Genomic DNA, 27,151 nt, shown 5'->3' with positions numbered 1-27,151 from the left:
GCAAGCAGAGTGTGGAAATCAGTATACAGAGTTTTATCTAGGTGGATGTTGAAATCTCCAAGCATAACTAGGAGAGTACCATCCTCAGGAAAGGTTGAGAGCAACACTTCTAAGTCATCCAAAAATTTACCTAGCGGTCCTGTGGGTCGATAGAAAACTACAAAATGTATTTTAAGAGGGTAGGTAAAGGTAACAGTAGCTGAATGAGATTCAAAGGAGCTGTTGATACCCAAAGATGGTAAAGGATTAAATTTCCAATCATTAGAGATGAGCAGACCAGTACCTCCACTTCTTCCAAATGGGGTGAGGGGGAAATGAGAAATTATTGGAGAGTCCTGCATTGTAGCAGTGTCCTCTGGTTTGATCCAGGTCCCTTTTAGGGCCGTGAGATTAAGCTTTGAATGACTAATAATAGAAGTAATGAAATTGGCTTTGTTTACAGCAGACTGGCTATTCCAGACACCAATAGAAAAAAAAGGAGTGTATTAGCAGATATAGGCAAAGTGCGCAGTTTGTTAATATTGTGCTGCCTACATTGTGTGATGTGTGGGTTGCGAGTGGTAGTGATAGTAGTGATCTGGAAAAACATAGTATTTATGTTTATGGCCCGTACTTTCTCTGGATCTACTTTTAGACCTTCAGATGTGAGCAGATGTACAATACATGGTAATTCACTTTTCCTGAGTCTGAATTTGTCTTTGTTCAGCTTGATATTTCTGTCTTTGCATCTCTCAAGGAACAATATCAGTTTTTTATCATGGTCTATTCTTTGACATTTCTAGTGTTTCACCTTCCCTAGTTATTAGCATGTCATGCGATTATGTGTATGCCTTGAAGTCCTTCTATTGCCTGTGTAGCAGTACGATCTGCCCTCCCCTGATGTCATCTAGTAAATTGAGGGCGTGTCTGGTTAGGGTTGTTTACCTGCCTATAAAATCGTTTCCGTTTGTGCTATGCGTGTGCGTTCGTCCGGTGTAAGCGAGCGAGCCATCGTACTTCCGGGCTCTTGTGTGCATGGTGACGAGGTGGACTGAGGAGCTTTTCGGGAAGTCCTTTAACCGCGGTCCGTTATTGAGACAGTCGTTTTGTACAGTTACATCTGTGCTTCGTGAGTCGCAGTACAGGTATGTGTGACGCAATTTTATTATCAATTTTAAATAAGTTTTCATGGTCGGCTGATTAAAGTAAAGTGTGTTTTCCTTATTTAAGGTGCAGGTCAATGTGCAAGGGACGTCGCAGTGGGCTGCTGTAGTGAGCTTGTCGTTTGCTGTGTGGCTTTTCTGCACTGTGCATCGTTTAATAGTTTTGATGTTTCGCCGACTAACTGTTACCTGTTCTATCTAACTACGGCTGCTTCACGCTGTGTCTAATTTGTTTGCTTCGCTTTGCTCAGCTGCGCATCTCATTCCATACATTTGGTCTTTGGAACTGCGTTCTTCCATCTGCTTTCATGCGGCTGTATTTACAGCGGATTGATATTGACGTTAATATAACGTTGTTGGGTGACGACTGCGTATTGCTGCATCAACTGAGAACTTGCAGGATCAGCTGGTCCGCCGTCTGGACTCGGGGTATGGCGTTTATTTCCCACCAGTACTGTGAGTAACTGATTGAAACGTGGTGTGCAACAGGGTAATTGCTACCTAACTGTCACTAGCATTGTTTTCTTTTGTCTGGGGTTATTGTGTTTGATGTAATTGTTTATTTTGTATTATTCTCCTTTGTTTATTATAATCTTTCATGATTTTGTTTTTTTAGTTTTAGTTTTTTTTGTTATTTGTTTGACTTTGTAGTACGTCTTTTGGTTTTTGATCAATCCAGTGAATTTATTATATTATTGTTCCTTTTTGTGTACCTGTGCTCGGTGGTTCTTTGTACCGGCGTTCTGCTTCTTTCTGCCTTCTGGTAACCCAGTAGCTGGGCCACTTTATGGAACCAGTAGTTTTGGATGTGACTGTTGAGAACCAGGTTGCTGTATGTGATGCTTGTTTCAATTTATGTGTTTTTAAACTGTGATTCTGTTTTTTTTTTCCTTCAGGAGTGGGGTGGCTGCCGGCCGCAGTGTAGCCTCTTGTGGTGGTGGGCCCTTACCTATTTGCAGTGATCACATTGAAGTGTGCTGTGCCTTGGTGTGTGTGTGTGTGCCCGTGTGAGTGCTATCTCCTCTGCTCAAAGGACGCCAGGCCTTCCCCCTCCTTGAAGTGGGACGTTTTGTGTGTTTCTAATTATTTGATATAGTGAATAAAATTTGAATCTATTTTAAATAAAGTTGTAATAAAGTTAAATAAAGTTGCGTAGTCGGCAGGGTCTTTCGACTGGTTATCAGATTCAGACTTTGAGGGGAGTTGTTTTTTATTTTTATTTTTTTTATTTTTTTCTCCTTTTGCAGTATCCTTGTGGCAGAGTAGTGGTTGGTGAGTACCTTTTGTGGCACGCCATGGATAGTGAAGTGCAGGAGATGCGGGATTTGATAGCCCAATTACGGATAGATAATGAGAGGTTGCGACAGGAGCGTGTGGCAGTTGAGGTTCCCGATCCTGGCGCACCTTCTGTTGGTGCAGCATGCCCATCTACACCACGATCAGCTGATGTAAGTGCTGGTACAGTTGAAAGATTTGTATTTATTCCGAGGGACCGACGCTGCCCAAATTTTAATGGCAGGTCTGGTATCAGTATCGACGATTGGCTTGAGGAGGCCCAAGCATGTATGTGAGTTTGGAATATGACCTCTGTGGAGCAGGCGTTTTTCTTGTATGATCATCTTGACAGAGAGGCCCGCAACGAGATTAAATACCGTTCTAGTGCTGAGAAAAGCAATCCAGATAAAATTATTGCAGCACTGCGTGAGGTGTATGGTTGTGCTGAGTCATACATCGCACTGCAAGAAGCATTTTTCTCTCGCCGGCAGCACGAAGGAGAAACATTATTGGAGTTCTCCTTGGTGTTATTGAGTTTGTTTGAGAAGGTAAAAAGCCAATCGCCACGCAAAGTTTTAAATGGTGACTTAATTGTGAGGGATCAATTTGTTGAATGTGTGTCGGATAATGCACTTCGTCGAGAATTAAAACAATTAATATGTCGTCAGAGTCCTGAGATAGGTTGTGCTCAAGGGAGGCGTACATCTGAGTTAAGCGAGCTAAGAGAAATGCTGCATCGGCAGCAACAGCAGCTAGATTTACTTACGCAAACTATCGCCCGGAATCAGACTACCTTTTCCCATGGTCGTACTCCTCGTCCAGCTCAATTGATCTGTCGACGTTGTCAGCAACCGGGTCATTTTGCACGGGAGTGCGATGGTTCTATGGTGTCAACAATCACTGATACTTGTTTCCGGTTGAGGTTTGAGCCATGGGGCCAGGATCGGTTGCAATCCTGTCACTGGCTGCAGCTCCGAGCAGCGAACGGATTGGAAATTCCGTATATTGGGTATCTTGAATTGGATATTGAACTGTGTGGTAATAAAATCCCTAAATGTGGAGTGTTAGTGGTCTGTGATCCTCCGGGCAGTGGCATAGATACTCCCGGTATTTTAGGCATGAATGTGCTTAGCCGCTGTTATCGAGAGTTGTTTGGTCGTCACGGTTCCGCTTTATTTGAGCTGCCAAGTTTAGCCGAGGATACAAATATGACCCAGGTACTTCAAAATTGTCAACAATTCGTTCATGCTACTGACCGTAAGAATAATGTAAAGGTAAGGGGGCGCAGGGTGTGTCGCATTTCTGGCGGTACTTTGACATTTGTTACAGCTACCTGCTCCTCCTTGCTTGCAGGTAAGACCGTGTTGTTTGAGCCCATTGAGACTGGTTTGCCCGTGGGATTATTGGCCTCGCCTTTGTTAGTACCGGTGGAAGGGGGTACTGTTTTGGTCCCTGTCATAAATGTCGGTACCGTTGACATAGTGCTGTATCCTACTACAGTGGTAGGAACGTTAAGGGAGGTATATCTAGTGGGGTTACCAAATGGACTGACCGAAGTCGCCACTGTGACTGCACGGGTAGCCTCTGGTGACGTGTCGGATATATTAGAGCAGATCGAGTCGGTTTATTTGTTAGGATTGTCAGCCGAGGAACAGAAGCAGGTTAGGGCTCTCCTTTGGGAGTATCAAAGTGTGTTTTCGACACACGAAGGAGATCTGGGTTGCACCAACCTGCTTTCCCACGAGATCCCCTTAACCAATGACATTCCAGTTCGGCAGCGGTATCGACGTATCCCACCGTCCGAGTATGAAGTGGTCAAGAACCATATCAGTCAGTTGTTAGACGCACAAATTATCTGGGAGAGTTGCAGCCCATATGCCTCCCCCGTCGTGTTAGTTAAAAAGAAGGACGGTAGTTTACGCATGTGTGTAGACTACCGTCAACTCAATTCTAAAATGCGCAAGGATGCGTTTCCGTTACCTCGGATTGAGGAGACATTGGATTCACTGACAGGTGCCCACTGGTTTTCTACGTTAGATCTAGCTAGTGGGTATTGTAGCAGAAATGAGTCGAATCAGACAAATCAAAGAGTCTATCAGAGCTGTGTGCATTGAAACGAGAGCCGAATTCCTCAGGAAGTCATAAATCAGTTCTAGTGCCACAAGAACCAAGCAAGATAACCAACCAACCAACTTGTTCACACAACAGCTTTCAACATTAACACCAATATAACAATTATTGACAATTTTAATTCGAAGAAGAGATTGTCAAATTTATTGTTCGTGATTGGAATGCAACGCTGGACATCACATGTAAACCCAGGAGATCAAGTTAAATACTTGCATTGACTCCCCCCCCAGCCAGTGAAACCAGACTGAAATTCCTAAGGGGGGAAGGGCTTTAAACCTTTGTCTTCACAGAAAAGTCCCTTTGCCAGAGAATGGCAAAGAAACTTCTTTTTATACATTATGTATGGACCAGAATGAACTCAAAAAGACTTGTAAATGAATCGTTCCATTGCTTGCTTCCAATGCCATTCCATATTCATTTATGTGTAACCCACACATTTGACTATTATGTATAATCACTTATTGTGTATGTCTTTTTATAACTATAGGATACATAGTCATGTCTAGTATTGACATAATCGAATTTTCTTGCTTGATATTGTCCTGACAATCATTTATTTGTAAAATATATCATAATCATGTTATAGGAATCATGTCCAAAATTAGACCCTGTGAGGCAAGAACCACATGCTTGGTAAGATAAACAAATGATTTATGATACCCAAGACTCAAGACCATATCTGATTGGTCAAGGCAACATTTGAGGGGTGGCCAACAAGGAAGTTTTAAATACTTTGGACCCCATGAAATTTTGCTTTTAGTTCTAGTCTAGCTGCTGCTATTAGCCATGTCGGCTTTTAGTTCTAGCATTGCTTGTGCTATCAGTCATGCCTTGCTTTTAGTCTGCTTTTAGTCCCTAGCTGCTGCTATTAGCCACGTCGGCTTTTAGTTCCAGCCTTGCTCGTGCTATCAGTCATGCCTGCTCTTAGCTTTTAGCTTGTAGCTTTAGCTTGTAGCATCTAGCCATGCGGTTAGTCATCATTGTTCTTTGAGCGCGGTTCCAGCGTGCCTGCCTGCTGCTACTATGCCACGATGAGAAAGAAAACAACCTAGTCTCGTCAAAATTTATTTCTTTTCTTTTCCGTTTGAGAGTTTCGTGTTCTGAGTTAAGTTTTGTAATGTCCATTCAACTTCAACCAGCGAACACGACTCTGCACTTTCAGCCAACGCCCAAGCACGGGCTCCCCAAGACGTCACTTCAGCCACTACTGAACTTCCAGCCAATCAGCGACACCGGGATACCCCTTTCAACTGGAGTCCCTTTCACAGCAAACGAAGGCAACGTATTCCCAGATATTTGTTGTGCTGGTGTAAATGAATCGTTCCATTGCTTGCTTCCAATGCCATTCCATATTCATTTATGTGTAACCCACACATTTGACTATTATGTATAATCACTTATTGTGTATGTCTTTTTATAACTATAGGATACATAGTCATGTCTAGTATTGACATAATCAAATTTTCTTGCTTGATATTGTCCTGACAATCATTTATTTGTAAAATATATCATAATCATGTTATAGGAATCATGTCCAAAATTAGACCCTGTGAGGCAAGAACCACATGCTTGGTAAGATAAACAAATGATTTATGATACCCAAGACTCAAGACCATATCTGATTGGTCAAGGCAACATTTGAGGGGTGGCCAACAAGGAAGTTTTAAATACTTTGGACCCCATGAAATTTTGCTTTTAGTTCTAGTCTAGCTGCTGCTATTAGCCATGTCGGCTTTTAGTTCTAGCATTGCTTGTGCTATCAGTCATGCCTTGCTTTTAGTCTGCTTTTAGTCCCTAGCTGCTGCTATTAGCCACGTCGGCTTTTAGTTCCAGCCTTGCTCGTGCTATCAGTCATGCCTGCTCTTAGCTTTTAGCTTGTAGCTTTAGCTTGTAGCATCTAGCCATGCGGTTAGTCATCATTGTTCTTTGAGCGCGGTTCCAGCGTGCCTGCCTGCTGCTACTATGCCACGATGAGAAAGAAAACAACCTAGTCTCATCAAAATTTATTTCTTTTCTTTTCCGTTTGAGAGTTTCGTGTTCTGAGTTAAGTTTTGTAATGTCCATTCAACTTCAACCAGCGAACACGACTCTGCACTTTCAGCCAACGCCCAAGCACGGGCTCCCCAAGACGTCACTTCAGCCACTACTGAACTTCCAGCCAATCAGCGACACCGGGATACCCCTTTCAACTGGAGTCCCTTTCACAGCAAACGAAGGCAACGTATTCCCAGATATTTGTTGTGCTGGTGTATCTAATATAATTTTAACCCCATTGAGGAACTCAATGCGAGCGCTAATAACGTGATTGATGGTTGTTCATGTCTATGCAATTTAATGTATTGCTGTAAACTTGGGATTCCATATTTCCATTCTCTTAAACTCATATCTTTCCCTAACTTTCGACCTTCCTGCAACTTGTATGAATGTGTGTGTGCGTGTGTTTATGTGTTAGATTAGTTTATATGTCTTAGATTTATCTAATAAAGCCTTATTCATATTGAAAAGAGAAGTATCTTGTGTTTTGTGCTTACAAGTTAATGTCTTAAACTGCCGATCTTGTTACTGTGCTAATTGATAGTGTTTTCACTATAGTTTGGATATTAGTATCCAGCGCAGATTTGATATTAAACGGCTCGTTCACTGAACCGCAGGAGCGTCTCCGTGAACAGCCGTGAAACAGTGATTCTGTTCAAATTCCCTTTAAAATCTTAAATGATTCCCTTTGAGCTAAATTGACCTGTTTCCCTTACAGTATAATCAAGTTCCTGTATCTGGTGGCAGAGCTAACGCGAGGTAAGGTAGGTAGGCGCAGTCTAGAGTTGGCAGCAGCTTGGTCCCCACAATGTGAGGACTCATTCCAAATGTTGAAGCGAAAGCTGACTACTGCGCCAGTCTTAGCATATGCAGATTTCACACGGCCTTTTATACTGGAGGTCGACGCATGTTATGCAGGGCTCGGTGCTGTGTTGTCATAGGAGGTCGAAGGCAAGGTTAGACCCATTGCGTACGCTAGCCGCGGTCTTCGGCCTGCAGAACGGAATACGGCCACTTCTAGTTCCATGAGGCTCGAATTTTTGGCTCTTAAATGGGCCATGGCTGAGAAATTTTGTGAATACCTTTTGGGACATAAGTGTGTCGTATGCACTGATAATAACCCGTTGAGTCATCTGGCTACAGCCAAGTTAGGTGCTACTGAGCAAAGGTGGGCTGCTGAGTTAGCTGCCTTTGATTTTGTGATTCAGGATCGGGCGGGTAGAACCAACCAAAATGCTGATGCACTGTCCCGATTAACTATGGTGCAATCTGAGGTCAGTGGTAATGGGCAATTGGCGGCTGTCGTACACGAGCTGTTACGGCGAGTGACGGTAGGGCCAGCAGAGGTCACCACTTCGCATGCGATGCAGGCTTGGCCTAGTCACTCGGCACCTGATATTAGCACTTTACAGCAGGCGGACCGAGTGGTAGGGGAAGCCTTGAGGTTCTGACATCAAGGGCAGCAGCCAGGCCCACAGGAGCGACAGACTTTGGCTAAGCCAGTGATCATGCTCCTCCGACAATGGGACCGGTTGGTAGAGCAAGAGGGCATATTATACCGACGGTCTTTCCGGCCTGATGGAGGGGAGACAGTGTTTCAGGTAGTCCTACCGGTTGTCTTGCAGCCAGAGGTACTAACTCTTTTACATCAGCAGCATGGACACCAGGGTGTTGAACACACCTTGGAACTTGTGCGACAGCGCTGCTACTGGCCAGGCATGTCTGCAGATGTGGCTCGTTGGGTACAGGAGTGCGAGCGGTGTCAGCAAGCTAAAGATGTGGCACCAGTCCCTCGAAGTTACATGGGGCATTTATTGGCCTCCCGTCCAAATGATATCGTGGCTATTGATTTTACGGTGTTGGAGCCATCTCAGGCAGGGCAAGAAAGTGTGCTTGTAATGACCGATGTGTTTAGTAAGTTTACGGTGGCAATTCCCACCTGGGATCAGCAGGCTAGTACTGTGGCCAGGGTTCTGGTGGAGGAGTGGTTTTTCAAATTTGGGGTTCCTGGGCGCATTCACTCCGACCAGGGCCGTAATTTTGAGTCCAGCCTGATTCAACAGTTGTGTAGCCTGTATGGGGTGGGAAGGTCACGCAGCACTCCCTACCACCCGGCCGGTAATGGCCAGTGTGAGAGGTTCAATAGGACCTTACACAACTTGTTGCGGACCTTGCCCACAGATCGGAAGAGAGATTGGGCATCTTGCCTAGCACAGGTGGTGTTTTGTTATAATACCACCCCTCACCAAGCTACTGGGGAGTCGCCCTTCTTTTTGATGTTTGGGCAAGAGCCAAGGTTGCCCATAGACTTTTTGCTCGGTCAGGTACGAGAGCCAGTGTCAGGTCGAATCCACCATTGGATTGAGGAGCATCAAGCACGACTGCAGATGGCGGTTGATGGTGCCCGAGAGCGGCTGCAGGCTGCAGCAAGTCGGCGTAAAGCAGGACATGATCAACGGGTAAGAGAGATGCTGTTACGGGAGGGCCAGCGGGTCTATCTGCGAGATTATGGGGTCCGGGATCGACATAAGGTTCATGACCTGTGGAGCTCTACTGTATATCAGGTAGTAAAAGCCCCTCTGTCTGGTGGTTCAGTGTATACAGTGGCTCCGGTTAACGATCTGACTCAAGTCCGGCATGTCCATCGGTCAGCATTGAAACCTCGAGTCCAAGGGGAGGCAGTAGCGGAGGACCTCTCCGAAAGTTCAGTCGATTTACCCGTGTCCTCAGAACCTGAGGAAGAATTGGAAGATGGGGACTTGGCATATGTGGTTTCCGAAGTCCCATCATCAGCTCCTGGAGGGAGCACTTTGAGACCAGGTCTATCTGGAACAATGCTGGTTGATGATCTCCCAGCATCCACAGAAGCATCCAATGGGGAGTTGGTATCTGAAGAGAGAACCCTCCCCTTGGAGTCTCCTAATCCATTAGAGGTGGTTCCACGCCGGACGGGACGAGTAGGGGCAGGTCAACATTCTAATGTGTACCGTTTACCACGGGCGATAGGAGCTGGAAATGTGAATCCTCCAGCCTGTGGGGACAATGCAGTTATGGCATGGTTTAGGCCTTGGAAGTAGGGTCTCGTGTTTTAAATATTTCACCGTCGGGACGACGATGAAGAAGGAGGGGGGATAGAATGTAGCAGTACGATCTGCCCTCCCCTGATGTCATCTAGTAAATTGAGGGCGTGTCTGGTTAGGGTTGTTTACCTGCCTATAAAATCGTTTCCGTTTGTGCTATGCGTGTGCATTTGTCCGGTGTAAGCGAGCGAGCCACCGTACTTCCGGGTTCTTGTGTGCATGGTGACGAGGTGGACTGAGGAGCTTTTCGGGAAGTCCTTTAACCGCGGTCCGTTATTGAGACAGTCGTTTTGTACAGTCACATCTGTGCTTCGTGAGTCGCAGTACAGGTATGTGTGACGCAATTTTATTATCAATTTTAAATAAGTTTTCATGGTCGGCTGATTAAAGTAAAGTCTGTTTTCCTTATTTAAGGTGCGGGTCAATGTGCAAGGGACGTCGCAGTGGGCTGCTGTAGTGAGCTAGTCATTTGCTGTGTGGCTTTTCTGCAGTAACTGTTACCTGTTCTATCCAACTACGGCTGCTTCACGCTGTGTCTAATTTGTTTGCTTCGCTTTGCTCAGCTGCGCGTCTCATTCCATACATTTGGTCTTTGGAACTGCGTTCTTCCATCTGCTTTCATGCGGCTGTATTAACAGCGGAATGATATTGACGTTAATATCAAGGACTCGGGGTATGGCATTTATTTCCCACCAGTACTGTGAGTAACTGATTAAAACGTGGCGTGCAACAGGGTAATTGCTACCTAACTGTCACTAGCATTGTTTTCTTTTGTCTGGGGTTATTGTTTTTGATGTAATTGTTTATTTTGTATTATTCTCCTTTGTTTATTATAATCTTTCATGATTTTGTTTTTTTTGTTATTTGTTTGACTTTGTAGTATGTCTTTTGGTTTTTAATCAATCCAGTGAATTTATTATTATATTATTGTTCCTTTTTGTGTACCTGTGTTCGGTGGTTCTTTGTACCGGCGTTCTGCTTCTTTCTGCCTGCTGGTAACCCAGTAGCTGGGCCACTTTGTGGAACCAGTAGTTTTGGATGTGACTGTTGAGAACCAGGTTGCTGTATGTGATGCTTGTTTCAATTTATGTGTTTTTAAACTGTGATTCTGTTTTTTTTTTTTCTTCAGGAGTGGGGTGGCCACCGGCAGCAGTGTAGCCTCTTGTGGTGGTGGGCCCTTACCTATTTGCAGTGATCACAGTGAAGTGTGCTGTGCCGTGGTGTGTGTGCACGTGTGAGTGCTATCTCCTCTGCTCAAAGGACGCCAGGCCTTCCCCCTCCTTGAAGTGAGAAGTTTTGTGTGTTTCTAATTATTTGATATAGTGAATACAATTTGAATCTATTTTAAATAAAGTTGTCCCAACTTAACTCTGGCCTGATACCTGACCCAGTCGTGACGAACCTTTGTGCTTTAAAGTTAAGGGCAGTCCCGGATATAGCCCCCGGGTGGCGTAGTCTGTAGAACTTACCAGTTCGTACCGCCACACCTGGTTTAGCATTCTCTGAAAAACCTCAGGTGCTGGGCTTATTCCCATAGGCATTCTCAGCAAATTGTATCTCCCATAAGGTGTTGCAAACGTGGTGAGATAACTTGATGGATCATCCAATTGGACATGCCAGAAGCCATTTTTAACATCACAGACTGTGAACACTCTTGCTTTTGACAGCTCCGGCAAAATATTATCAATCATGGTGAAAACATCTCACTTGCTATTTGTTCCATTCTCCATTGCTCGCTTGTGTCATCACTGTGTGTCTTTGTCACAACATTATCCACAATCAGGATATTCTCAGATTGTACTTTAACCAGTTTCATCTAGGGGTGTGCACGTATAGTCGAACATTCGAATATTCATTCTGCTCTAATTATTCTATAAATAAAAATGATATTCGAATTTCGTAAAAAATAAATAAAAAAAGGTTCACAATAAAACCTTATTTGGTCACTTTCTGTGATTCTCCATGGCATTTTGAAGAGATATGCAAGCAAAAAAATAATTAAACAATGAATTAGGGGCCGTTCACATATCCCGCCAAAAAACACGTGGAAAACGCTAGGCGCGACGCTTTCTCCTTCTTTCCAAAGCGCTCGGGCAGAAGCGTTCCTGAGGTGTCTGCCATTGCTAAACAACGACGCGCTCTCTCCATTAAGACGAGGAAATTTCAGCAAAGGATAAATGGATTTGCAGCACTGAAAATCGCTTGGAGTAACTCTGCTACTAAATTTATTTCAAAATGGCAATTCATATACAGCTATGATCAGCTGTTCCTTCATCTTGGCTGAGCTTTCAATGTTGTTACGGGAAAGGATGAAGCTGAATGTTTAGTTCTTGTCACATGACCCGCGGTGCGCTTGCAGCATTCTGAAAAGTTGAGATGTTTTTAACTTGATGCGGTGCGGACGCACCTGGAAAAAACAGGCGTGTCGCACCGCATGCGCATCGCGACATCGTCGCTTCCATTATGAGCGCGCATGCCGCGCGCCTACATTGGAAATAACGAACTTGAGCACGCAAAAGACGCAATATGTGAACGGACCCTAAGAACTGTCTTCTACAATACTTCAAATATGCCGTGGAGAATCACAGAAAGTGACCGAATTCAAGAACATTGTTGCGGCATCTCTCAAGCAACTAATAAACACCGATAACTTGGAGAATACAGTGAAAACTCCTCTTCTTGCGTCCGCCCTAGACCCTCAGCACAAACCTCTCAGGTTTCTCGATGAAAACATGAGAGAAGTAAGAAAAAAAAATGTTTTTTGAACATTATCAGAACATTTTCCCTGATGCGAGTGCTGCGCCATCAACGATGAAGAGGATGCAATGCCCACTCATCGGAAAAGGCTGAGCCAGTTCTTCAGCGATGATTACAGAGAGTCCAGCCAAGACGAGTGGGAACAGTTCTTGCTGGAGCCATGTATTCCACCGGATGAGCATTCCATTCAGTCGTGAAAGGAAAACACGAAGCGCTTCACAAAACTTATTCGCTTAGCACACAGTTATTTGTGAGTCCCGACAACGTCTTTTCCGTCAGAGCGAGTTTTCTCTGCGGCCGGCCTTATTGTTAACAAACTAAGGAGCCGACTTTCCTCCGATCATGTTTACATGCTTGCATTTCTTAACAAGAACATGTAAAACAATAGAAAAAAAGCAAAAAAGATTTGCTGACAGTTTAAAAGTTTTAAAGTTAAATGTAGGCTGCGTTCTACAATATCCTAATTGCTGCAGGCTGCTTACGTTTTTTATTTGTTCACTTTTTTTTTCTTGGTTCACTTGTTTGTTTGTTTTTGCTTTTAATCTTTACTTTTGTTTGTTTGCACGCATTGTTAAAGGTTTTCAGCTACAAAACACGATGTGTAATGTTCAATCTTATTGTGTGTAATCACCATCATCATCATCATAATTTCTCTTCATCCCCTATGGGACATAAGGCTTCAATGAGCACTCTCCATTGTATTCGGTCACTGGTAGCATGTTGGGCCTCTCCCCATGACAGGTTCATCTGTTCCAGCTCTTGTGTCACAGTTCTGCGCCAGGTGGTTTTTGGTCTCCCTGGTTTTATTTTACCAGGTGGTGTCCATCTTAGGGCGACTTTTGAGATGCTGTCCTGCTCCATCCTTAACACGTGTCCTAGCCATCTCAAGCATCTTCGTTTAAATCTCCTTGGTGATACTCCAGGTTCCCATTTTCTTGTACAATTCATTGTTGGAGATCTTATTAGGCCAAAAAATCTAACATATTCATCGGAGGCATCCATTATTGAACACTTCCATTCTCCTCATGTCAGTTATGATAACTGGCCAGCTCTCTGAACCATACAGCAGAACAGACTACATGGTGTGTACAAGCTTTTATTGTGTGTACAATAAATAAATGTTGCTGAAAAATAACGTTGGTCTCATTAAACTTAATTTAAATAAATGAATATTCGAATATTAATTTTTTTTAGCTCAAATATTCGAATGTGATATTTGCGGAAAACGCCCATCCCTAGTTTCATCTCCTGGACTGCTTTGTTTTCTAGTAACGGTACTTTAACCAGTTTCATCCCCTGGACTGCTTTGTTTCCTAGTAACGGTACTGCAGAGTGTGCATCAACAACCATAAACTCCAGTCTGTACAGCCTTTTGTTAAGTGGGTTTCTCAGCTTCAAATGGCACTTACCTACTGGTTTCAGTGTACTTTTATGTTACATAAAACTTTTATGTTACCTGGTTACACGTTGCACCACAGTCCAACTTAAATTTGACTAGGTTTTTTCCAAGCAGCATACCTGCAAACAGTTGAGATGGCTGTCCGTCCAGGCTCTTTGTAACTTTGTTCACTGACTCCGTTGTAATGCTCCAGATATCCTCATACTGCTCACTCTCAGTTTCTGTTACATTATTCACAACCTTTCCACATTCACGTTTGGACTTGCACAACGCAGCAAAATGATTGGCTTTTCCACATTAACTACATGTTTTCCCATAAGCTGGACATTTTTGTTTATTTCTTTCTTGTCTCTTTCCACAAAATTTGCAGGTAATGTCAGTTTTCCGCTTGTCATCCTTTAGTCTCTTGTGTGTCGGTACTGCTTTCAAAGCGTGAATTTCCTCCACCACTTTACCCTCTATGGTTTTGCTGTTCTCTCTGGACAACTCGGTAGCCCTGCAAATCTGGACACAAAATTAGTTTGCGGACTATTTGTACCGCAAACAATCCTGTCACGGATTAGTGAGTCTGTTATGTAACCAAAATGACATGTGCTAGCGAGCATGTTCAGTTACATATTTGTCAAACCCTTCATCAGCCACTTGATTTCTCATAAAGAAACAATATCTCTCAACTGTTTCATTTAGCTTTGGGTTGCAGTGTTGATCAAATGCTTCCAACAATAGCTTTATAGTCCTGTACTCCATTGATGAGCCCACCAAAGTTTCACACAACTCTCTACCGGTTTTTTCCTACCAGATAGTAGAAAAGTTTCACCTTCGTGCCTTCCGACGCCTCTGTTAAAGTCAGATCAAGATACAGCTGAAATTCTTCTTTCCATGACTTCCATGTGTTTGCCATATTGCTCGAGTACTGCATCAATGTCAGCGGTGGTTTTAATCCAAGTGTGCTGTCCATTTTATCTGTTGAGGCTCATGTTGGCGCAACAGGGCTCGCTTTTTGCTAGCATTTTATCTTCCCGCGGCTTACTTCACAAATCACATTTAAGCACTAAAACAAAACTTTTTCGCCGGCAGCAAAACAAAACTGCTGCCACAATGTTTCACTCTCATTCTTTCTCTAGAGTGAATAAAAAACTCAGACCACTGCTAGATGCCCGTGACCATGCTTTTACTGAACAGCATTCACTTCCTCAAGTGCAACATACAAAAAGGTCCATGCTGCAACACGTGCTGAGTGTGTGCTCTCCTGAAGTCAACAACAATCTCCTTTTGCTTCTCCACGTTCAGAGAGAGATTGTTTTCACTGCACCATGCGTCTCATCTCTGTTGCTAATGAGACCCACCACAGTCGTGTCATCTGCAAACTTAATGAAGAGGTTGGAGTTGTGTGATGTTGTGCAGTCGTGGGTCAGCAGAGTGAAGAGGAGGGGGCTCAGCACACATCCTTGGGGGGCCCCAGTGTTCAGTGTGATGGTGCTGGATGTGTTGTTACCGACCCGTACTGCCTGAGGTTTTCCAATCAGAAAGTCCAACAGCCAGTTGCACAGTGAAGTATTGAGCCCCAGCTGGATCAATTTATAAATGAGCTGTTGAGGGATGATTGTGTTGAATGCTGAACTGAAGTCTATGAACAACATTCTAATGTATGAGTCCTTTTTGACCAAATGTGTGAGTGCTGAGTGGACGGCAGTGGAGATGGCATCATTGGTCGACCGGTTGGACCAATATGCAAACTGGAAGGGGTCCAGGGAGGGGGGAGGGCAGACTTGATGTGGTGCATGACTAGCCGTTCAAAGCACTTCATGAGGATGAGAGTAAATGCAATAGAACTGTAGTAATTGAATCAGTATGGAGATGGCTTCTTCGGACCTGGAATGATGGTGGTAGTTTTAAAACATGTGGGAACAACAGCCTAAGTGAGATGTTGAAAATTCCTGTGTAGACATCAGTGAGTTCTGCTGCACAGTCTCTCAGTACATGCCCAGGGATGTTATCAGGACCAGGAGCTTTGCGTGCATTGATCCTGCTGAAGGATCTCCTCACACTGTCTGGGGTCAGCATCATCACCTGGTCGCTGGGAGGATGTGGAGTCTTCTGTGCAGTGGTGCTGTTTTGTTTCTCAAAGCAAGCGAAGAAGGTGTTCAGCTCTTTCAGCAGAGAGATGTTGCTGTCACAGGTCTGCGGTGGGGGCTTGTAGTCTGTAATGGCCTGTATCCCCTGCAACCGTCTCTGCTGTCACTGAATTGATGGGCTATCCTCCCGGAGTGCTTTCTCTTAGCTTCTCTGATGCCACGGGACAGGTTGGCCCTGGCTGTTCTCAGGTCCACCTCATCTCCAACTCTGAAGGCAGCATTCTGTGTCTTCAGGAGTCTGTAGACCTCCCCTGTCATTCACAGCTTCTGATGTAAAGATGGTTCGATCAGGGTAGAGGAAGGAGACCAGAGTCGGCGTACGGGGCTCGTGAGAGGCTTTATTCTTTACAAACAGAAACAACAAAATAAACAAGCACGTCAGGTGCCTGCACTCTCTAAAAGCACTTCGGCCACGATTACTGCATCTGTCTGGCTCGACCGCTCTCCAACTTCACGCGCTCACGAGTCCCCGTCTCTCTCGCATTTCGCAGCCCCCACCCCCATTCCTGGAGAGGAAATCGGCCACAGCCATCTGCGCCCCCGGCCTGTGAATCACCTTGAACTTAAATGGCGGTAAAGCTAGATACCAACGGGTGATTCGCGCGTTGGTATCCTTCATGCGGTGGACCCACTGGAGGGGCGCGTGGTCCGAGCAGAGGGTGAACTCCCGTCCCAGGAGGTAGTAACGAAGGGTGAGAACCGCCCACCTGATGGCCAAACACTCCTTCTCTATAGTGCTGTACTTAGTCTCTCTCTTGGAGAGCTTCCGACTAATGTACAGCACCAGGCGGTCCCCCCCCCCCCCACCTCCTGGGACAGGACCGCGCCAAGCCCCCTGTCCGACGCGTCGGTCTGCAAAAAAAAGGGAGAGCAAAGTTAGGAGAGTGCAGGAGCGGCCCGCCACACAGGGCAGCTTTAACTCGGGTAAAGGCCCATTGGCACGGCTCCTCATCACTCCGCGGCATTGGATAAGCATAAAATTTGGAAATTGCATTCACCCTGTGATAGTCTACACAGAACCGTACCGAGCTGTCCGATTGGGCTCGCCCAATCGCTGTGTGACTCCTCGATTACTCCCATCCCCAGCATAGCCTCTAATTCGGTCTGAACTACCTTTTTTTTGTGTTCAGGCAATCTATATGGCCGGCTGCGAATTACGACACCCGGCTCTGTCTCAATGTGGTGCTGAATCAGGTCCGTACGGCCGAGTAGGGGCGAAAACACGTCCGCAAATTCTACCTGCAACTGCGCGATGTCAGTGAGCTGCGAGGGCGAGAGGTGGTCCCCTCCTAGAGCCAGTGCGAGGGGTTTTCCTTTAATAATCGCCTCTGGCCCGAGATCCTCCTCCCCACTCACTACCGTCGCTAGCAACACTGACTCCTCCCTGCTCCATTTTTTAAAGAGGTTGAGGTGGTAGATTTGCCGTGAGTCGCCTCTATCTGTCTGTACTACCTCATAATTGAGATCTCCTATCCGCCGTGTGACCTCAAAGGGTAACAATTTGGAGCTAGAGGTTGGCAGTAAAACAAGCACTTTATCTCCCGGTGCAAATTCTCGCAGCTTAGTTCTCCGGTTATATAGCTGGCTTTGTCTGCCCTGGGCCTGAAGCAAATTCTCCATAGAGAGCCGCCCCAGTGTATGGAGTTTTGCGCGCAGGTCCAGGACATATTGAATTTCATTTTTGCTATCTGAGTGTCCGTCCTCCCAAGTTTCTCTCAGGACGTCTAGCACCCCCCTGGGCTGACGTCCATAGAGAAGCTCGAAGGTGGAAAACCCCGTGGAGGCTTGGGGGACTTCGCGCACAGCAAATAAAAGAGGGGTTCTAGCCAACGGTCTTCGCGTCTTCATGTACGAATTTCCGGATCATGGTTTTTAATGTGCGATTAAACCGTTCGACCAGACCGTCCGTTTGTGGGTGATAGACGCTGGTACGCACCGCTTTAATGCCCAATAATCTGTACAATTCGTTTAACGTGCGCAACATAAACGCGGTGCCCTGGTCCATGAGAATCTCTTTTGGGATTCCCACGCGGGAGATTAAACGAAACAAGGCATCCGCCACACTTTTGGCTGAGATGTTGCGGAGCGCCACTGCTTCCGGATACCGTGTCGCGTAATCCACTAAGACTAATGCGAAACGGTGTCCCCATGCGGATCGCTCTAACGGCCCCATCAGGTCCATACCAATTCGCTCGAAGGGGACCTGCACTAGAGGAATAGGGCGCAAAGGCGCTTTTGGAACGGCCGGTGGGTTTACCAGCTTACATTCCCGATAAGACGCGCACCACCTGCGCATGTTCTCGTGAATGCCCGGCCAAAAGAATCAGATCGTTAGACGATTTAGTGTTGCTGCTACTGCCATAGGATTACAATGTGCCCTGCCATAGGATTTCAATGCGTCGTCTGGAAAAGCATTTCCAGACGGCTCCGCGGTACTAACAGCTGGGTTGTATCTTCATTTGTCTGAGCGTCGTGGGTCACTCGATACAACCTGTCTTTAATAACGGCAAAATACGGGTGGGATAGCAGACGCTTAGGGTGGCGGCTCCCGCTGTCAAACACCCTAGTAAATGCTGAAACGCTGGCCAATTCGTCCCCAAAATTAGCGGATTCCGGACTAACGGCCACCTCCACACTATGCTTATGGCCCCGAAATTTAATGCCTATGGCTTTTAATGGATATTCCCTTATATCCCCGTGCACACACCTCACCTTAACCATGCGGCCCGTATCCAATGCCCCGGATTGTATCAGGCTTTGATGGATGGAGGTCTGGTTACAACCTGAATCCACCAGAGCCTGATAGGTACCCCCCTTAATACTCACGGGTATTTGGTACAGCCCGGCTTGATTGGGGGCAGCCTGTGGGTCGTCCGGGATCCGGACCAGTGTCCCCACCTCCATCATCGGGCACCTGTCCACAAAGTGGCCCGGATCCCTGCAACGCCAGCAGGCTGGCCCGGGTCTCCCCGCTGCCCTAGTGGCGGGAAGTGGCTCAGGGGATTGACGTGGGGAAGCAGCCGGAGGGTCTTCACTCCCCCGTCACTGGGGAGCGGCCACCGTGTTGATGATGGATTCGGCGTCGCCGTCCCCAGCCAAAAGTCATTTGCGGCATGAGTCCTGGAGCTGCTGCGTCAACACAAAGGGTCGGCCCGCCTCGGCCAGCTCCAGCGACCGGAAGCGCTGGCGATGTTGTTCTGGGCTGAGGCCCACCCTCTGGAGGATGGCTCATCTGAGGTCGGCGTAGACCAGGAGGTTCGGGACGGGTAGTTGTTGGGCCGCCTTCTGGGCCTCCCCCGACAGCAGGGGGATCACCCGTACGGGCCAGCTGTCCACCGGCCACCCACATGCCTCCGCCGTCCGCTCGAACAAGTTGAGGAAAGCCTCCGGGTCGTCAGCGGGTCCCATCTTGGTGAGCAGCATGTGAGGGGGCAGGGCGCTGGGGGAGGCCGTCCCCATCCGACCCTCCCGGTCCAGCAAGCTCCGGACCAGCTCGCGGTCCTCCTGCTGGACCCACATCATCGCTTGGAACTGGTGGTCTTGGTCGGCCTGCAGGTCCAGCAGGGCCTGGTGGTGTTCTTGGTGCTGGCCCGCGAGCGATGAGGTGATGTCCGCAAATGGCGAGGCTGATGTAACTGACGGAGTCTGCATGGCGAACGCTCTCCTTCCTCCCGGGTTTCGGCACCAGTGTAATGATGGTTCGATCAGGGTAGAGGAAGAGACCAGAGTCGGCGTACGGGGCTCGTGAGAGGCTTTATTCTTTACAAAACAGAAACAACAAAATAAACAAGCGCGGCAGGTGCGCGCACTCTCTAAAAGCACTTCGGCCACGATTACTGCGTCTGTCTGGCTCGACCGCTCTCCAGCTTCACGCGCTCACGAGTCCCCGTCTCTCTCACATTTCGCCGGCTGTCGCGCTCCTTAAATGCAGGTTCCCCACGCCAATCACTGAAACGAGATCCAGGTGTTACTTGTTTCTCACCTGAACCACTTATCGCCGCTCGTCTCTTCACTCGCTCTCCCGTTGCAGACTTCGCTGAACCATGTCTCCGCCACAATAACATCAACTAGTTGCTGATCCTATAGAGGGTGCAACAGGATTAGAAATATTTGAAGTCTTCCACTTTTAAGCTCAGTTTCTTAACAGTTAAAATAAACAAATGTATACTCCGAAAGCTCCACAAGACATGTGTGATTATATTACTGGATGCTTGAAATTGAACAGGAGAACGCACATTCTAAACAGCTTATTGTATAGGTTGCTGTTCTCATCACGCGCACAAAATCATTCAGCGTGGAAATGTACTGTCAACACTGTTCTGTGGTTTCTCAATAAAATAGCTTAGAAACTGAAAGGTTCAAGCATGTATTTCTTAATAATTAAATCCCACAGCGTCTCTACTACTAGACGCTGCCATGTAGAATTAATTCACACAAGCAATCGCTCTCATTAAAGCATTCATATAAATGTAATCTTTACTGTGCTACTTTATCTATATCTGATTTAGAACAAGCAGAAAACTGTGAAGAAATAAAACGACCCAAAAGCAAAAAAACTGATAAAAATGAGCTTTTATATGGGCAATAGTCATTTGGGCAGGGCCATCGCTATAGTGGGGTGAAAGGTGGTGCAGTTATAGGGACTCACGGATGAGGGGTGGCTAAATCTTATCACTTACACATGTTTTTAAGCCTTGCCCATTTAAACATTTTAAAGAGTTTAAAGCATTCAAACACAATACTCTGAAAAACTCAACTGAGTACTCGCATGCCGGCAGAGCCGTGTCTCATAGACAGCAACACCAAACCAAGCTCTCCTTCACCTGAATGAACAAATATAATTCGCAGTTTAAACAAGCAAGCAAACAGAAAAAGAGGTGAAAGAGCCCACATCAGGTCTCGTGTGCGTTGTTCTGTGCTCACAGGGCACATGCAGAGAGACGCGTCTCAAAGTGCTTCAACACCAAAATTTGTCTCTTCTTGCTCTTGTAAAGACAAATACATACAAAATTATGTCAAAATACGTCTTGGATTTATTGTCATTTTTTGACATATTGCATGCTTATTTCTAGTGATTATTAGAAACAACTAGTAATGTATTGTTCTTTATGCTTTAATAGAAAACTACAACATCTCTATATTGTAGATACCACGCACTTGCCCACTTATAATGATAAATCATTGTTGACAGTAAACGGGTTATCCCCAAAATACAATAGTCTTTTTGCTGCAGATATTTATTATTAATCTAATAATAATCATTCATTATTTATTTTCATTTTCAAGTAAATATCTGAACAAGTTTAAGTGTCACACAATACCAACAGCTAAATATATCCACTGTATACAGATAAAAAGGAAGACATATTATATTTTTCATATTAAAACACTCATTGACCACAAACTACAATTGCAAACTGGTGCAGCCTTATTGTCAAAGTATGACACCTAGTGCTTTTAAATAAAACAACACTCAACTCTAAATGTCCCAAAAAAAAAAAAAAAAAAAAAAAAATCTTTCTAAATACAATCATAATTGGCCAGGCCTTTTTTTTTTATTCAGTAGCTGTTCTACTTTTGCATTTTTCTCCTTACTCTCAAAAACGACATTATTAACACACACAGTTTTTCCTTCTCAAGTAAATGTACCTTATTTTAATTTAAATTTTACAGGAAACACAGAAAAACAAATATTCTAATATGTGTGTAGACTTATTTGCAGTGCTGTGCTGTGCGCTTTTCACCTAACTATAAATGGCTATGCTGGGTTTGTTTAATTAAAGATTGACTTTTATTGTCATTAACAGCCATGTGAGACAAATGTAAGATGAATTCTAGTAGGATCTAATTAAAAATGTGTATATAGGTTGCCAAATAATTACAGTGCAAATAAGCCAATGCACCACAAACATACTAACCATTTATGCCACAACTTTGGGTCTTTGGCTTCTTTCCTTCTTTCCGCTGTGCATCACTAAAACACGCCTCTCAGGAACAACGTCATGCAAACTCATCATTTCACCCACAAAGAGAAGTCATCAGAAAACTAATAAGAAATAAATCACTGGAACATGCGCGATCACACAGGAACATGATAAAAGCGACCATTTATTTGCATGCTTTTCTAAATATTCAAATTTAAAAGCATTGATGTTTTAACTATAGAATAAGTGAGAGGGGGTTCAGCGAAAAATCGGCAGCTGTCAGCAGGAAGTGGCTGTCACTGGCAGCAGGAAGTGGCTGCCAATAAAACCGGATGGCAGCTGTCGCTAATACCCGGAAATTGGAGGAGGCTGCCGGCGGCAACAAGACAAATAAATAATTATATACACTTATGATTATGTTTAATACTTTTTTAAATAAGTATAAAAGGTCAGTATTGTATATTATTTAATTTAAAATATTGATCAAATATAAACAAAGAAATAAGATCATTTTGCTAAACGTTAATTTCCAGCTGAATGTTTATGCATGTATCATTGTTTGTGTGAAATAAAACGATTTATATTTATATACGAGAGTGGCACTTACTGGGTGTATGTTGTATATTTATTATAGGCTATATACACAAATGACTGAAAAGAGAGAAGTCTCTCAGAGACCTTTATTTAAAATCATAATTTGCGGTTATATTTGTAGTATTTCAAGAAACAACTATATATATATATATATAGTATAAAGTAGCTGTTAAATTTGTAACTGGGTTAGTAAGTTGTCAAAGTCAGTGCTTTACAATGTAAACCGTATAAAATATATCCAGTAAGCAAGCAGACTAAAATATCAATCAGAACCACTAACAACAATCCGGAGGTATTTTCAAGACTCTTAGATCAGAACTGATGAGGTATACAGAGTTACTTCTCCAGCATCTTGCACCAATCACTGTAAAACCCAGGGTGGATGTGCATCTCCCCTCATTTTCCTCTTGCAACATGGTCAAGTCAAGCATCGTTTATTTATATAGTGCTTTAATTAATACAGCTCAAAGCAAAGCAACTTTACAGTATTAAATAGGAAAATAGTGTGTCAGTCAATAATGCAGAAGGACATTAGTAAACTCAGTTTGTAGTCAGTTTAAAAGGCAGTTTATCATTCAGTTCAGTGATGTCATCCTTGAGCTCGGTTCAGTTTAAATGGTATCTGTGGAATCATTTGCAATCATGTCAATGATATCACTGTAAATGAAGTGACCACAACGAAGCAAGCCAGAGGCGACAAGGAACCAAAACTCCACCGGTGACAAAATGGAGAAAAAACAAGGTCTTTACAGGGGATCTGTATCTGGGGCTCTAGTTGTCCTGGTCTCCGCTGTCTTTCAGGGCTGTAGAGGTCCTTTCTAGGTGCGATCCACCATCTGGTCTGGATACGTACTGGATCCGGGTGACTGCAGTGACCTTCGAATAAGAAAGAAACAGATTAATATAATTGAAGATGTTAATATCTATACGATGTTTGATAGGGAGCCAGTACAGGGTTTACAGAACTGGGCTAATCCGGTCATACTTCCTGATTCTAGGAAGAACTCTAGCTGCTGCATTTTACTATTCATAAGAAATTGGTGACTTTAATACCTAAATTGCTTTATTAACAGTAGACATGCATGCACAGCCATATTAATGATTATTCCCATTGCATCTTGTCATCATGTACAGAGCAGTGATTACATTTTCATGCATAATTTGCACACCTGGTAAGCAGTTGTTGTAAACCTCCTCGCAGTGTCTGCACGGTGTACATTTTGTTGAATTCCTGACATGGCTTAGACTTGTTCTCCATTTTGTTCCACCTGTATATTGAGATGAGGAGCATGAAAACAGCATTATTACAAAGATAAACATTCAGACATGGCAACTGAGAAATGTAATGTTATGGCACCTTTTTAAACCTCTAATCAAATCTGTAAAAGAAGATACTCAGTCAAGCCAGCTGGATTGTGCCCTCTTTCGAAAGGAGTCTGTATACAGTACAGCAGACTTCTGAATTTGGAACAAACCAAAGACGGACTTCGTAATGTAGCATCACCCCTCCTCCAGGATCACGTAAAGAAGAATTTTCAACAGGACAGCATCTGGCAACTATTGGGTATTACAAAAAAAATAAAAAAAAGGTGTCAGTGCCATGGTTTTGTCTCAAGATGCACATCAGTAATGTGTTTTCTTTCTTTCTAAATGCATGTTTACATAAGCTACTTCAATGTTCTAAATTTAACTACAGCCTAATCCTGGCTTAATCCAAGCCCTGTCTGTGAAACTAGACCTAAAAGTTATAAGGAATTATGAACCGGTCCATTATATTTTGTATAGATAACAATAAAAAATTTTTTTTTAAAATAATTGTTTTGCATTCACATGCTTACAACTTCAACTGGTACACAGAACAGTTCTGCACATGCATAGTATTAGAGAAAACACACCTCAATAGTGCAAAAAAAAAAAACTTATTTTAAGAACTCTTAAGTTAATGTATATCACACAATCTCCTGAAAGACTTAACATGCAAAAATATATGGTTAGTGTTGCAAATGTATCTTCTATCATTCCAGTCAAACAACATTCTTTTATATTATTCAATAGACTGTTAACACGCTAACAAACGTTAATATTTAATGGTACGTCAAACGTAATTTGAAGTTAATGGTAGGCCCCTAACAAGGTACACAAACAACGTTGCTACCACTAATTAGATTTCATTGAACAATTAAACCAAAGTAGACACCAAGTCTACCAAGTCGTTCACCAAGATACCAATTAAAATCAAACTTACAACGCAAAAAAACATTAATTACTCCGATGACCAATTTCTGAACTTACCGTTTGATCAATCGCAACCATTACTGAAGCGTTTGGGTGCAGTTATATCTGATTGGTTGCGCCCACGTTGGTCGATACTGATTGGCTCCCACAGAATGGCAGGTCCCGCCTACCATCCGGCTGACAGGTACTGCCTTCCGGCTGTCAGTTACTGCCTTCCGGCTGTCAATGGCAGCCACTTCCTGCTGCCAGCTGCCGATTTTTTATCTGAACCCCTGCTGGAATAAGTGATACATTGATCATAATGATTTCATTTATCAGGATTCAAAATTAATCACACATAAATACACTTATTTTATTTATTTATTTATTTTTAACGCTTACGAAAATAGCCTGCTTATTCATTCGAGTCTGTTTCTGTTTATTTGTAGCCACAGTAGCCTATACGTCACATTTAGAATGAATGATAATTTCTCTATTTTTATAAAAGCTCCCGAACAAAAACATTATTATATTTGTTTATTATAGGCAACGTGGAACTAAACTCTAGAGACGAGACTTGTGACAGATACTGTATGAATACACGTATGAATATAATATGAAAAATTAATACATATATGAATATAAGTTACTGAATGAATACACGATTGTGATAAAGAATAAGAAGCTGACGTCTGATTTCTTCAAGCGGTCATATTTACCATGTTTAATATGGTAACATGTTTAGCGTGCATAATCTTTTACATGGCTTATAAAGATTTCGGCCTTGTTTAGTGATTGGAATCTACATCGGATCAAGTTATTTCAAACACTCGCTGCTGAGTAAGAATGATTTTTGAACTCAACTGATTTTAAAAAGTCTTTAATGTTAAAGTTATATAACTGTTATCTTTCTGAAATTATCTGCAGCACTGATGCTGTCCAGACGCGGAGAAACTCTGCCTTTGTTCATAACCCCTCCTCTAGCCCCAGCTGGCCCGCTTTGGCCCAAGGTTTTCGTCGGGCCAATAAACCCTGGCTGTTGGCCCCGAGGAAGCCCCGATGAGGCACGATCAAGCCCCGGAAGTAACAGTGGAAACGCGACTGGCCCTGGCACGCACTAGCACGCCCGGTTTAAGCTCGACAGTGGAAACGCAGCTAATGGCACAATTTAACTCCATGTGGCTCAGCTTACCCCTCACATTGGGTAAGTTGAGCCAAGAGACCACATTTCTATTTATTTACTTACTTACTTCCTTACTCACTTACTTATTGGAAAGCCATATTTTGAAAGTTTATTTTATATCCAAACTGACTGTTCCCAAGTATCCACCACATCCTAAAATGTATGTACATATTAAGTTGGACACATTACTGTTATGTTCTCACTGTTGTGTGTCCTAAAAGCCATTTCTGTTGTCTCAGTTCTCTAGAGCTGTAATTTGCAAGGCAAGAAATGTGAGAAACTTGTGAGTTTGCATCTCGGAATTCTGAATTTATATCTTGCGATTCTGACTCATTTTCTGTGAATTCTGAGTTTACATGTTGCAATTCAGTTTAATTTTTCTGCTATGGAATAAAAGAAGTAATTTGTGACTTTTTTTTTTGCAATTGAGTGTTTATATCTCACAGTTTGGCATTTGTATTGTAATTCTCAGAATTGCAAGAAAAAAGACTTTTCTTTTTTTTCTGCAGCCGAAGATTGTTTTTAAAAATGTCTCTAAAATTTCAGTCCAATTTTAACATTAAGTAGCATGGATTGCGTGAATCAGTCAAAAATAATGCACTATACACTATATGCACTTATACTGTACACTATGTACTTAACTGTGTAGTAAATTAATTTTATAAGGTTATTCTGTCATTTAGCTGTCATTAGCCTTCGAGTATGTAATTAAAGGTCTAATAGTTCAGTGCATGAAGCATCCAACATTACACGTTTTGTTTTCTCAGTTAATTAAGTGCATCATCTGGGTATTTAAACTCCACTTTTTCTTTTTTTTAATTTTCAGTGTAAACACACTACTTGTACTTTTTTCTTCTGCAAAATGACATAATATAGTGCATAAGTATGCAAATTGGGATGCACCTAATGTACTTATGTGATTTAGCAAATGTTTATGATGGCATCTTTGAGAAATACAGTTTTTAACTGTTATTAATAAAACTTATACCAGTTGAAATGTCGATTACAAACAAATTATGTGTTTTTATTACAACCAGACCAAAGCTAAATAAAGCTAAAGGATCCAGATAATCATTCAAAGAATATTTAGCAAAATGAAGGAGTTTTAGGTAAAATATGCTTAAGTTAAGATAATACTAATTATAACATCAGCATGTCATTTATGACATCCTACCGGCAAAAAAAAAAAAAAAAAAAAAATTGTGAGACTATTTAAACTTAATAAACATAAAATTTTTACTGATGTCATATGTTGTTTTACTCATGTTCAAAATTATAACCAAC

General features: G+C 43.5%; 2 long non-coding RNA genes across 4 annotated transcripts; one reads left to right on the top strand and one right to left on the bottom strand.

The window, feature by feature from the left end:
- Positions 1 to 757: 757 nt before the first annotated feature.
- Positions 758 to 27,015, top strand: LOC128016571 (uncharacterized). Of its 2 annotated transcripts, none has more exons than XR_008184208.1 (4): positions 758 to 1,124; positions 1,210 to 1,571; positions 10,791 to 10,947; positions 25,612 to 27,015. It is a non-coding gene; the product is annotated as an uncharacterized LOC128016571 (long non-coding RNA). The 2 variants fall into 2 exon arrangements; XR_008184207.1 differs by having other exon boundaries at positions 760 to 1,124; positions 1,210 to 1,598.
- On the bottom strand, positions 22,529 to 24,980 carry LOC128016570 (uncharacterized). 2 transcript variants are annotated; one of them, XR_008184206.1, is made up of 4 exons: positions 24,763 to 24,980; positions 23,828 to 24,027; positions 23,640 to 23,738; positions 22,529 to 23,346 (listed from the first exon to the last, which is right to left on the bottom strand). It is a non-coding gene; the product is annotated as an uncharacterized LOC128016570 (long non-coding RNA). The 2 variants fall into 2 exon arrangements; XR_008184205.1 differs by having other exon boundaries at positions 23,640 to 24,027.
- Positions 27,016 to 27,151: the final 136 nt, after the last annotated feature.

This window comes from Carassius gibelio, chromosome A7, assembly GCF_023724105.1.
Source record: "Carassius gibelio isolate Cgi1373 ecotype wild population from Czech Republic chromosome A7, carGib1.2-hapl.c, whole genome shotgun sequence".
Classification (NCBI taxonomy): Eukaryota; Metazoa; Chordata; class Actinopteri; order Cypriniformes; family Cyprinidae; genus Carassius; species Carassius gibelio.
This window is presented reverse-complemented; position numbering and strand designations above follow the sequence as displayed.